Here is a 15,226-nt window from a genome sequence, read left to right as displayed (position 1 = left end):
AAATATGTGTATTCCATTATGCACATGGTTTATGATTATTGCAACAATTAAATTCAGGATTTATTTAACAGTGTTAAAACTTGATGTCCTAAAACAGCATACAGATCTTGGAAATTTAACTTCTCCTTTCTAAAAAAAAAATATATTTATTTATTTTACAATTCCAATACAGTTCCCTTTACTCTCTTCAGAGTTCCTTCCCTCTGTCTCCACCATCATTACTACTCCTCTTTTTATGTTCAGAAAAGGGAAGGCCATTCATGAGTATCCAGAAATCATGACATATCACCTTTCAGTAAGACTAACCAACCCTCCTTTTATTAAGACTGAGCTAGGTAACATAGTATGAAGTAAAGTGTAGAATAGGTCAGCAAAAGAGTCAAAGACCCAGCTTCCACTGTTAGGAATCCCACAAAAAGAGAAAAATTACACAACTTTACAATATATGAAGAGGGCCTAGGTCAGACCCAAGAAGACTCCCAAGTTTTCAGTTCAGTCTCTGTGAGATCCTATGAGTTCAGATTAGTCAAATAAGAGTTTTCTTCTTATCCTTCCTACCTCTCTTCAGAAGGACTCTCCGAGCTTCAACCTATGTTTGGCTGTGTGTTTCTGCATCTTTTTCAATCAAATGCTTAAGGAATCCTCTCTGATAACAATTGAAGTAGGTATCAATCTATAGCAGAATATTATTAGATATCATTATATTAACAGTTTTCCTCTCTAGTCATGTTTGGTTCAATTCTAAAATTCTGGGCCATCCATTCTCTGAGTTTTTGCACTCCAGACAATGTCAGCAGTGAGCTACCTTTTATGACATGTGTCTGAAGCAGGACCAGTCAATGTTCGGCCACTCCAACAGTCTCTGTGTCATCCTTACTCTAGCATATCCCATAGGCAGTACAGACTGTATGTCAAAATTTGTTTAGCTGATTGGTATCCCAATTCCTCAACTGGTAGAAGACGCAGCTAGGTTCAACTTTGTAGATTCTTGGGAGTTTCCGTTGAACCAGGTTTATATCCCCTTTCCAGCAGTTTCTTTCAGTATTCTTCCCCTCCATACCTCCAACCTGATCCCTCATATTCTCATCCCTCATGTTCCCTTCCCTCTTGCCCAGAGTCTGCCCACAAAGTATCATTTATTTCCTCTTCCAGAGAACATCTGAGTATTCCCCTTGATCCTTCATCAATAATTCACCATTCTGGGTCTTAGCACGATTATCCTTCACTTTATTGCTAAGATCCACTACTAAGTGAGAACATGCAATGTTTGCTTTTCTGGATCTGGTTACTCCACTGAGATTTTTTTTCTAGTTCAATCATGTGCCTACAAATTTAATGATGTCATTGTTTTTAGTAGCTGATGATAACCTTTGCCTTGTCTTATTTTATCTTGTTTTTATCTATTTCACTGATGTGTCATGGAGGCCTGATATATTCTGAAGAAAAAAAAAGCCAGAGTAGATATGGGGAAAGAATAGGTGGAGGGAAATCTGTGATTGGGATATGCTTATGAGAGAGGATTCTATTTTCAATAAAAATTAAACATTTAAAAAGAAGATATAAAGATTCTCAGATACATGATATTGACTCTGAAAATTTAATTCACACCAATTCATTTTGGCCCACAAAACCTTTGATAATTACAATTTTCTAAGTTTTATTTTAATTTCTTTTCATTTAATTATGTGTAGCATTTAATTCAGGAAGCTTCTTTACATTTTTTTGAAAATGGATATGGTTGACTTTGAAGGACTATTTTTTTTCCAAAATATAAGCTAAGAGACAAAACGAACAGGAATTGCAGTAGACTATATACAAAGACTTAGTATACAAGTCCAAATGGGTCAAAGACCTCAACATAAAGTCAGCCACACTGAACCTCATAGAAGAGAAAGTGGGATGTACACTAGAATGCATTGGCACAGGAGACCACTTTTTAAATATAACCCCAGTAGCACAGACAATGAGAGCAAAAAAATAATAAATGGGACCTCCTGAAACTGAAAAGTTTCTCTAAAGCAAGTGACATGGTGAACAAGACAAAATGATAGCCTACAGAATGGAAAAAGATTTTCACCAATCCCAGATCAGATAGAGGTCTGATCTCCAAAATATATGAAAGGACTCAAGAAGTTGGTCATCAAAAGAACAAATAATTCAATAAAAATTGGACCTATACAGAGAACTCTCAACAGAGTAATCTAAAATGGCTGAAAGACACATAATAAAATGCTCAGCGTCCTTAGTCATCAGAGAAATGTGAATCAAAACAACTCTGAGATTCCATCTTAAACGGTAATAATGGTCAAGATCAAAAACATTGATGACAACTTATGCTGGAGAGGATGTTAGGTAAAGGAAACACTCTACCATTTCTGGTGGTAGTGCAAGCTGGTACAACCGTTTTCAATATCTGTATGGTGACTTCTTAGAAAATTACAAAATAACCTTCCTCAAGACTCAGCAGTATCACGTTTGGGTATATATCTAAAGGAAGCTCAATCATGCCACAAGGATATTTGTTCAACTATGTTCATAGCAACATTGTTTGTCATAGCCAGAACCTGGGAACAACCTAAATGTCCCTTGACTGAAGAATGGATAAGGAAAATGTGCTGTATTTACACAATGGATTACTACACAGCAGAAAAAAAAATAACAACATCTTGAAATTTGCATGGAAATGGATGGAGATAGAAAATATCATATTGAGGTAACCCAGACCCAGAAAGACAACTATCATATGTACTTATTCATAAGTGGTTTTTAAACATAAAACAAAGAAAACTAGCCCACTAACCACAATCACAGAGAACTTAGATTCAGTGAGGACCCGAAGAGAGACATTCATGGATCTAATCTACATGGGTAATTAAAAAAAAAAAAAAACAAGATCTTTTGAATAAATTGTGAGCATGGGGACCATGGGAGAGAGTTGAAGTGGAGGGGAGAGGCAAGGAGGGGAGCAGAGAAAAATGTAGAGCTCAATAAAATCACTTTAAAAAAAGACTGAGCCTATATTTTCACAGAGTTTTATGTGAAAGTTAAATTTAAATTTTCTTTGAATGTATGGGTAAAAGTTTTTTTTTTTTCATCTAGCACAAAGTATATTTATTTTCAGAAAAGTTTTGTTACACAAACACCAAGTTCAGGAATTATGATATTGTGCTTTTCTCAATCTCTCAAAGTCATTAATATTGAGAGCTTCCATCCATTTATACTGGCCTGTTAACAGTTGTTGTCACTGTGTTTGTCTCTCTTAGGCTATCATATTGCTGAGATTTCATTGGTGGAGATTCCTTGCTATATGTAGAAGGCACAATGTCCCATGTCACAGAGAAGAGGTCATGGTCCTAGGGCTCTTACAGTCTTTCTGCCTCTTCTTTAGTGATGCTCTCTGTATATGAGTTACATAACAGGCACATAAATTGAAGTCATGATTACAACAATCAGTTCTTTTCTGCATTTTGACAAGTTCATTATGTAATTATGTATTGGATTATATAATGTCATGGATTATGTAATGCTTCATGCTTAATAATTGTTTTGATGAAGGGTAAGAGATAGACTTATCTATGGTTATAAGAATTATAGATTTTAAAACTAAAGGAGTTATCAAAATGGAGTGTAGAAAGTGTAACACCCCTGGCTATTAATGATTCTAGTAAAAATACTCTGAGTATTATGTTGTGTTTGGAGTTTCCTATATATTGACTCTATTCTGTTGTGCTTTGCTCATGTATTCCTACTTTCTCAAATACTTTTACCATAGGTGATTGTTGGATTTTGTTAATAGACTTTTCTGCATTTAATGAGATGAATATCCAGTTCCCATATTTTGTTCTATTTATACAGTGGTTTATATTTTTTTATGAGAAAGAATTTCTCTGTAGCTTTGGTGCCTGCCTTGGAACAAGATCTTGTAGACCAGGCTGGGTTTGAACTCACAGAGAACCGCCTGCCTCTGCCTCCTGAGTGCTGGGATTAAAGGCATGCACCACCACCACCTGGCTATATTTCTTAATTTCCTACACTGAACCAACTCTGTATCACAAAATAAAGCCCATTTATTGATCATGGTGTATTATCTTGTTGATGTGTTTTTCAACTCTGTCTTTGCATATTCTATTCAGTATTTTTGGTACTGGAAATTATTTAATATATCATTCCCTTTAGGAAAAACATCTTAACGTTTTGAAACTTCATTGACTTTTTAATAATTTATTAACTGAGCTAGAAAGATGGTTCAAAGGGAAGATGTACTGTAGCCAAGCTTGATAATCAGATTTTTTCTTTTGTATAACAGTTTTTATTATTTAAAACAATTTTTAAATTTTAATATATTTATTTCATATTCTTTGCCTTTGTAAGTTCCTCCATACCATGTCTTTCTTGGTAAAAACCCAACTTTAAGTTCTCTCTCAAATAATTAGAATTTTAAATACTTGTTCATTGTGGACAATTTTTCATTTGTGTTAATCAGATATATTGCTCTATAATTTTAATTTTTCATTGAAACTTTGTCTGGTTATGATATGAGTTCAATAGTAATTTTATAAAAGGATTTGGGCCATGCTTATTTTTTCTTTTATAGTCAAAATGTTATTAGTGACAGTTCTTCTTTGATGTTCTGGTAGAATTTGGCTCTGAATCCAGCATTTGGTTTTGGATAGTTTTTATTGGGAAATAGAAATTATAGATTTCATTTCATTACTTACTAAAGGTCTATTATTACTGTCTACTTCCTTTAGGTGAATCTATACATATACATATCTGTACATATAAATGTATGTATGTTCATATTACATATATATTATATTTCTATTTTGTTAGAATTTTGATATTTTATGTTCTTATAATGATTTATGTTGTGTTTTTTTTTTTTTGAATCAGTGTATTTCTGTGTAAGAACTGGCTGTCCTGTAACAAGTTTTCGTAGATCAGACTGGCCTTAAACTCACAAATATTTGGTTATCTCTACCTCTCAAGTCTTGAAATTAAAGGCATATGCACCACTCCCATTTGGCTATGATTTATATTTCTTCAGTGCTATTGTGATGTGAGATTCCCCTCTATATGCTGTGAATACCACTGCTTAATAAAAAAACTGCTTTGGGCCTATTGAAAGGGCAGAATAAAGCTTGGCAGGAAAGCTAAACTAAATGCTGGGGAAAAAATAAAGTGGAATCAGGGAGAAGCCATTTAGCCACAAGTTGTGAAATTTGTCAGTAGCTACGAACTTGTTGTGATGTACAGATTAATGGAGATAGGTTAATTTAGGACATAAGAGTTAACTAAAAGTATGCTTAAGCTATTGGCCTAACGGTATTGTAAATAATATAGTTTCTGTGTGATTATTTTGAGTCAGGGTGATCGGGAAATGAAAGAACAGCCTCTGCTAACACTATTGCAATTTCTCCATTTTCATCTCCAATTTAATAATTTGAACACTTTCAGTTAGTTATTCTGAGCTACTGGGCAAGGAAAGTAATGATCCCATTTGTGAAGTTTGTGATTTACAATAAGTACTGACTTGCAAGACATGCTCAGTGTTGTAATAGTGGCATCAACACCATAGGATTATCCAATCACATTCAAATTGGATTTAAGGCAAACTACACCAGAGGAAACTTATACTTGCCATTTTTACAAGGGTAGCAGCCTATAGATGAAAAAGTCATAAGAGATTCAGGGAGAACTTCTGGCTATTTTTGCAAATAAGATATGGTCTTAAGAGGATTATGTAGAACATATATTCATAGGTGAAGGCATTGCTCTGCTTTCATCTTTAAAGTTTCTAACATTAGTAGATGATGTTTTACAGACAGACAGACAGACAGACACACACACACACAAACAGACTCAAGAATGTTAAGCCATATATCAAACATTTCTTATACAACTCATTTCAAGATTCAAGGGTCATTATGTAAGTCCAGGAAGAAAGAATTAAAAGCAAGAGGTGGTTCATGATAATAAAGAAAGTTATCTTCAGGACATACCAAATCAATTGCACATATGAATTCACGGAAATTGTCAAAGTAAATCAAATCCTATTGAAACCCTCTCCAGATCAAATTGCAACATTGCCACAGTTCTGGGCACTCACTTACCCTAGCTTATACAACATGGAGAGACAGTTTTCTCTCTGATATTCTCCCAGGTATGTCAAACATACTCCCACAGAAGGTAACACATCTAATAATATTTGGAGGGAATGGATAGGTCTTGAAAGTTTGAAATTCTTTTCCTTTAAATAAAAGTTGAAAGGGTGAGACGGGGTAGTTTGTGAGGAAAGAGTTGGGGCAAAGGTGTGAATATGATGAGAACATGTAGGAATCTCCCGAGAACTGAAAGGAAAAGATAATAAAGTAGAACTATTCTGAAAAAAAAAATGACTTATTTTTATCAATGACTGTCAATTTAATGCTTAAGAAAAAAGGGATCAGATTAAAGTCATTGAAGAGTAAATAGAACACTGGTAACTGAGAAATATAAAAACAAATATGACATAAGTAAGCATAGGAATTTATTACCAGTTATATAAAACCATTATGATTGACCTTTAGCCATTCCTGACAAGAAAAAAAAATCAATTAGAACTCTAATCAAAAGCAGGAGTTTAAGCTTGTTAAAAGTGTGTAGCTTGACACTGAAAAGATACCACAGAGTAAAACAATACTTTAGAGAAAAAGGGATGTGGTATAAGGTCACTGAATAATTGGATTGTTGCACATATTCGAGCTGAGAGAAGCAAAGATTTAGGGAAGACATTAAAAAAAACTGTATGAAATTAGCAGGGCATGATAGCTATGGTGCTTTTTTCCGTGATTCTACAACTAAACATAACTTAAAATATGGAGAATTTTCAACAGGTATCTCTTCAGGTTTCTATTGCTGTGCAGAGACGACATGAACATGGCAACTATTATAAGAATAACACTTAATTGAGGGGCTCTATAAGTTTCAGAATTTCTATTTTGGTAAAGAGCATGACAGCATGCAGGCAGACATTTTGCTGGAGCAGTAGCTCAAAGTTGTACAATTTGCAGGAAACACTAAGGCTTCTGAGATGCTGGGTTGTATACTGAGTATAAAAAATCTCAAAGTTCAGTCTCACAGTGGCACAATTTATGCAAGGTCCTACCCACTCCAACAAAGTCACGCTTCCTAACAGTGCCAATCACATTGATTATAGGAGCAAATCACATTGAAATTTGACCCCATAAGCATGTAAAAACATCATAAGGTAAAATTCCCTATAGTTTATCATAGTTTCACATTGTTTTAAAGTCTAAAGTAAAACTGTTTTCTGAGATCCATGCAATATATTGTCTGTAGTTCCCATGTAAAAGTCCAAATCAAAGACCATATAACATACTAACAATGTATAATGGCACAGGATATACATTGTCATTGCAAACGAAAGGAAAGGCACATAGTGCTTGCTGGACCAAAGCAAGACAAAAATCATCTGGGTATCTTCAAATTTTCCATCTTCATGTCTGATGTCAAAATGTTCTTCAGATGTCCAACTCAGTGTAGCTTTGTTGACTGTGATGCACTTCTTTCTCTTGGCCTCATTACTTTGGCCTACGGCAGGGCAGAATATTGCCAGACTGAAGGAGCTATAGAGAGAGAGTAGGTGGAGTCAAGGAAATGCCATGTAGCTGCCGAAGGAAAAAGATGCCACCTGAAACTTACTGGTATGTAAAAACAGCTTTGTGGTGATTCACAGATTAATAGAAACTGGTTAATTTAAGATGTAATAGCTAGACAGGTAGTGGTGGTACACACCATAACCCCAACACTCAGAAGGCAGAAGCAGGTAGATCTCTGTGAGTTTGCGGCCAGCCTGGACTATAAGAGCTAATTCCAGGACAGGCTCCAAAAATATAAAAAAAATCCTGCAAAAACCAAAAATAAATAGATAGATTAATTAGTTAATTAATTAATTGTAAGAGCTAGCTAGAAATAAACCTAACCTATAGGCCAAAAACAATGTTTTAATTAATATAGTTTCTGTGCAATTATTCAGGTCTGGGCAGTTGGGAAACCAAATGAGCAGTATCCAATTACAGTATCACATGACTTTGGTATCTAAAGCAACTTGGGTTCCCAAAGGCAATCCATGCTTCAAAAATGGTCTCTCTCCTGGGCTCACAGGCACCCCTAACACATGCCTGGCCTCAGCACCTTTCTTAGGCACCCAGGTAAATTTCTTAACTCATTTCTTCTATCTTTAAAAAGAAATCACAAGGCCAGAACCAAATGGCCAAAGCTACCAAATTCTGCTGCTTCCTGGGGCTGGTATATGGCCCACTTTGTGCTTCACTGCCTAAACTTGGCTGCCCTGAAACTTGCCCTGTAGACCAGGCTGGCATCAAACTCAAAGAATGGGCAGCATCTGCCTCTCCATTGATGTGGTTAAAGGTGAGCGTCATCACACCAGACTGTAAGCTTTGCTTCACCTTCTTTATACAAGTTTGAAATTTAGCTGGGTGTGACCTTGCCCTGAGGTCATCACTCCCTATGTTCCATTTCTTAATCCATCATTCTTCTTGAACACAGACCTATCTCTATTCCACTTCCTCGATACTCTTTTCTTCTTAAAATTAACATTTCACAATTTATCCTGCTCAGTTTCCTTGTTTTTTATTTGCTTGTTTGTTTGTTTGTTTGTTTATTTTTGGAGGGGTGGCTTGTTCTTTGTTTATTATAAGTCATATGAGTGGGAATAGTAACCACAAGATAGAGTCTATACTAGGCTGTTCTGAGATTTACTTTGCCTTTAGAAATAATCCAAAACTCTTCACTTTAGTCTCAGACTCTGCAGAGAAGGGTAAAAGGCAGTCACTTTCTTTACTAAAATGTCACCATAAAAAATGATCTCTACAAGTGGGAAAGAGGTATTAGAGTGAATTGTAATAATTCTGAAAAGAAGCATATGTAATAAACAAAAGCACTGACTGAACATTTGGAGATTATCAAATTAGGAAACGTTATTGGTAAAGGTTAACATTGTTTTCCTATAGAAGCAACGAATACTATTTTAAAGTTGAAAGAAAAGATATCAAAGTGTCAGATACAGTATCTAATAGAAATTGGAAACGCACATAGGGAACAGATGTAAAAATAAGAGGGTTATAAAATAAAATTCAAGAAACCTAAATATCAAGTGGAATTAAAGTTTCTCTACTGCACAATAATAGATTTTAACACAGGGTCATCTATCTAATATATATCAATATCTATCTATAGAGAGACATTATAATACAGAAAGCAGTAATACAAACATGTAACAAACATTTATCTGAAAGTATTCACCTCACCAAAGAAAAATCCAAATTAAAACAAAAATTAAAATGTTAGGGGCAAAGGAAAAACCACACACACATACACACACACACACACACACACAAATTAAAATGTTAGGGGCAAAGGAAAAACCACAGACACATACACACACACACATACACACACACACAAACATACAGGGAAAACAACCTGCAAAACATAAAGAATAAAAGGTGAACCCAAAGAAAAACATATAGTCATCCTCCTGGATATTAACCTTCATCAGGCGATGAAAGGAGACAGAGACAGTGACCCACATTGGAGCAAGGGATTGAAATCCCAAGGTCCAAATCAGGAGCAGAAGGAGAGAGAGCACAAGCAAAGAACTCAGGACCGCGAGGGGTGCACCCACATATTGAGACAATGGGGATGATCAATCGGGAACTCACCAAGGCCAGCTGTACTGGGTCTGAAAAAGCATGGGATAAAACCAGACTCGCTGATCATAGCGGACAATGAAGACTACTGAGAAGTCAAGAACAATGGCACTGGGTTTTGATCCTACTGCACGTACTGGCTTTGTGGGAGCCTAGGCAGTTTGGATGCTCACCTTACTAGACCTGGAAGGAGGTGGGAGGTCCTTGGACTTTCCACAGGGCAGGGAACTGTGACTGCTCTTTGGGCTGATGAGGGAGGGGGAGTTGATTGGGAGAGGGGAAGGGAACTGGGAGGCTGTGGCGGGGTAGGAGGCAGAAATCTTAAATAAATAAATAAATAAATAAATAAATAAATAAATAAATAACACAAACAAATCAACAAACAGCGTTGAGGGGTCAGTGGCTGGGGAACTTCCAAGCATGTACAGGCTGTGATTTGGACATTCATCATTGCAAATTTGTAAAATATTTACATTTGAACACAGGAGACGAGAGCATATTCAAAATAGTGTCTTCTATATTTAACAGGGAATTTGCATCTCTGAAATCTACAGTGTCGTCACTGAAATAGGACCTGCATGTTGAAAATATCAAATGCTTGCTAATATAGAAGAGTAAAATCTCACTGATCCCCACGCCACATGAAAACTTATAGGCACATTTGGAGGCAGAGGGAAGGAGAATCGGTACTTTCAAGGAATGAACTCTCTCTTATATTGTATTTAATCCCAAATTGTCAGTACCAAACATGTAATCTGCAAAATAGATTCAGGAAACTGTATTTATTTATATCAGTAAATGTATATATATTTGTACACACACACACACACACACATATATATGTAAATACTTTTGAGATTTTTATATTTGGGTGGGACTTGAACTGTTTTGAGAGGAGTTAGAAGAAAGAGACAGGGATTGGAAGTGATTTAAATTCAGTACACTTGTACAAAATTCTAAAAATATAAATATAGTTTTAAAAGACAATAACTATAGTAGATATAAATGAAAAACTCAAAATAATGATAAAAGAAAAGAAGTAAAATAACAACTAAATACATATAAACAGTGAGGTTTGGTAGTTGATTACTTTCAATAACTATTACAGGATGCTCAATAACCCAGTGATAAATACTTTTAAAATGCAATGAAAAAATTAGTTTTAATCAGTACCAAATGAATGGCAATTAAATAAATGTTTTGATATTCAAAACAAAAATGATAAATCATTTTTGTGTGTGATACGCTTACCAAAATATTTTCTGATATCATTCTGTGAATAATTACATGCTAAATAATTTCATTCTGCATACATGATGAGGCTATTGGTTTGAAAATTTATTACATGTTATGTTGTGATTTTAAACTTTAGAGCATGACAGCAGATAAGAAATTAAAACCTCATTCATAATAATAAATACTTAACTCTCTATTAATCAGAGTTTTTGGTTGTGCCAAAATTTTACCCAGATAGCAAAATGGAAAAACATATTAATAATTCATTTTTTTACTTAAATAATTCACTTACTGTTGACTTGAGCAAGTTCTTTTAGTAAATATATGTAAAATGTTACAAGAAAACAGGCATACATATGTTTCTTTAGTTATTTCTTTGTAAAATAGATATCTTGTTTCTGCAACATGATAATCAATTGGAAAATTAAGAGTAAAAACATGTTTAGCATTATTATTAACATAAAGATATTGCCATAACTTCCGGTATCATCAATGGACAAATAACCCACTTCCTTGGAGTAAGGAACTCAAACTCTGCTATGCTTTCTAATAATTCATTGTGTACGACTTTAATACAATTAGCAAATACAATTATGATGAATTATATGAATTAATTAAAATTAGTGTTGTATTATATGTAATCAAATGATTTATCTGTGTATATGTGCTTTTATTTGGAAAAATATATTGAAAACCTGCTAGTGAGATTGAGAAGTTATTAGTTGATATGAGAAGTTTTGCTCTTCAGTGAAATATTTTTTACTGCTATCCCACTGGGACATTGATCTACAAAACCTCTAACTAATTGAATGTTTTCCAATTTCCCCCAACTTTTCATTGCCTGCTGTTGTCTGGTTATGTTAGGCATTTTGTATATAGTGTTAAATGAAATTGTTACCACTTCTCTGAATTTAATTGAGAAAATGAAAACATTGTTTTTTCTTCACTGAAGGTTCTATGTCCTTGCCTGTTTTTCTATGGAATCCAAAGGACCCATTGAAATCTTTATTATTTAACGGTTTGTTTGAGTTTTTTTTTTAAATCCCAATCACAACAGTTGTTTAAACAGAATACATGAAAACAATGAAACAGTTTTGCATTTCTGTTGATTTTATGTGATTCATTTTATCTTTGAAATCTATAATAGCATCCGAGAGCCATGTGAATTCTTTTAATATCACGAGATGTGGATGATGTAATCATTTACAGCAGTATCTAAATTTTGGAATGTGTGTTTCTCAATTGACTGATATTTAAATAGCAAGAGACTACATGAGTTGTGTAATAGTCTTGCTATTTCAAAATTATTCTTTCAGGTGATATTTTCTATGTGTATGTGTATATATACGTGTATATATATTGTGTTTTATGTTGCATTCAAAGGTACATTTATATGTTCTTCAATTAAAGTATAACAATTACATACATACACAATGTACAAATATATATATATATATACACATATATATAAATGGATAAAAAAATATTTATTTTTTTCAAGATTGTAATATTCATTTCTGAAGAGGCTTCAGTATGTTTTACAACTTTGATATAATTCCAGGTATCTGTTACACATAGGGATGAAATGTGAAATATCCTATGATCATTGGTTTGCACATGAAGCTGTGCTGAATATCTTTGTCTTCAATATCCACAGGGTTCTGACACGAATGTTGTCAAAATGATCCATTTTAGGAATGTTTTAAAAGTTATAATAAATTATTGCTCCGCCGGGCAGTGGTGACACACGCCTTTAATCCTAGCACTCGGGAGGCAGAGGCAGGTGGATCTCTGTGAGTTCGAGGCCAGCCTGGTCTACAAGAGCTAGTGCCAGAACAGGATCCAAAGCTACAGAGACACCCTGTCTTGAAAACCTAAAAAAAAAAAATATTGCTCACAAGCTATAGAATGAAGTATATTTAATGCTATTTAAAATTATTGATCATTAAAGCCCACAAAATATCATAAATAAAGATGTGAAAACGTAGCCTACATTTTCAAACACAGTTATTACACAAAAAGAAAAATCTCCAAATTGCTAATCATTATAAAATTTGTAAATGCAGCTTGGAACAAACACCTAATGTAATCTAAATTTATTTATTTTGTGAAGATATTTTAAAAATTTAATTTGTAAAATTTTAATATAGTCAATAATATCTTTCAAGGCTCTATGAATTATGATTTATCCATCTTTATTTCAAAAATACTTTAAAAGCTCACTTTGAAAATATTATTTGAGAGAATGATCTATTTTCAATAAAATTAAAAATAAGAAAATATAAACAATAGCAACTCAGTAATCTAAATTATCTAAAATCATCTACATTATCTAAAATGTATTCCTTAAATGTGACCCATTTTTCCAAGGCAAATTATTTAATTCAGCAGGATCAAGGTAATATTTCCTAGCAGGTTTCAAGACTGATCATTGCTTTCCCTTTAGTTTTCATAATATTCAACATTAAATTAATCATTTTGTATATATCACACTCACTCCTGTCAATATAATTATGATGCTAAATCTTATTGCTACTCATAAATGCAAACATGTTTCCAAAATAAGTGCACAATGACAATTTTATTCATGTTCCTGTTAATAAGCAAAATATTGATTATATATGAAAAGCAATAATGAACAAATAGCCCCCTCTGAAGAAGCACAATAATAATTTTAAGTCATAAATTTTTCGGAGCTTTGTGTTATATATTTCCCAGCATATGTGATCCAAAAATACATTTACCAGGAAAACACTAGCATACATATTACATATAAATTTAATATTCTTATATTTCAGTGAAATTTTATATACTTAAATTATATTCATGATCAAGAGTCCTAAATTGTCATTTGTCAACTATAATATTATCTTTATTTTTCCATTAGATTAGTTTTAATTGATGTCAACAGGTGTTATATTAATAAATTCTATATATAATGGGATAAATGTGAGGATAAAACTGCCATACTTATTATAATTTGGGGAAAGTTCTTTGATACTTTTAGTATTTTTGTTTTTTGAATTTGAATCCTCCCTCGTTGACTCACATATGTGAATGCCTTGTGTCCAGTTAGTAGAATTTTTTTATGAAAGATTATAAGGTGTTTCCTTGTGGGAGGAAGTGTATCATGGAGGGACTGTGTAAAAGCAGTCCACAGAGTGTTTGCAATGAAATTATAATAATTTCATGTATGTTTAAATTATGTTTTTTTTTTATTTTCTGATAGTTTTAATTCTCTGTTCACCCTTCTATACATGATTAGCAAACCTGTTTTTCACTTAAACAATGACCACTAATGATTTTATTTCTCATTCTTTACGTTCATTTTTCATTGATATAAAATTTATCTTTCAAAATGACTCTATCTGTTTGAGAAACAGCATTGCCACCCATAATATTGATGCCGTTTTACCCTAGTTGCCTAATTGATATTTTTTACAGCTCTGTAAGAAAGCAATTAGCTTATATTATATTTAATTTTTATTATTAATAGTTATTATTATAGTGTACTCTGTGTGGGATTGAGGTTGTCTTTATGCACAGTGGTGTCGAAATTGAGATAGAAAATTAATATTTAGATTTGTTTCTTTCCTACCCCTTTGACCTCGGTTCAGATATAAAACTTATTTCATCAATTTTGAAAATTGGGTACTTTACTCAATCAGCCATCTTTTCAAACTTTTATTTCTTTTGTTGTTGCTTGCTAATATTTGATTTATTGTTCTTTTAATTTTTCAAAATAGATTGTTGAATGCCAAGCAAGTTTTGGATTCACTATAGAGCTAACGAAAACCTTTTCTTCCCAATCTCCTTGCCTTTATATTTTGAAAGATGTACACATCTCACTATTCCTAATTTGTCAGTGCTGAGAATGAACTCAAAGACTTGTGCATCCCATCCAAGTATCATTCTGTAAATTAAGATTCAAGTCAGGAACAAATTATTGAATATGCTTTAATGTTTTTCACATCTTAAGTAGGCTCATATAAATTTTCCTTAAAGACATTCTTCTACATTATTCTTTTTTGATCTATGAAATCTATTCTAATATTTGTTTCTATTTTTCAATTTTCCTTTCCAAATAACTGAATCTTAAGAGGTACAGAGAAATGTTTGTCTATAAGCTTCTTCAGGTTTCTGAAATTTTACATGTGATACAAAAATTTAATAAAACTTATAAACTGGGGCAAAACAATGTGGTTCAGTGATAAAGAGGAGTGATTGTTTTTTTTTTTCCAGAGGACCAGAGTTTG

This window comes from Chionomys nivalis, chromosome 3 (genome assembly GCF_950005125.1).
Source record: "Chionomys nivalis chromosome 3, mChiNiv1.1, whole genome shotgun sequence".
Taxonomy (NCBI): Eukaryota; Metazoa; Chordata; class Mammalia; order Rodentia; family Cricetidae; genus Chionomys; species Chionomys nivalis.
This window is presented reverse-complemented; position numbering follows the sequence as displayed.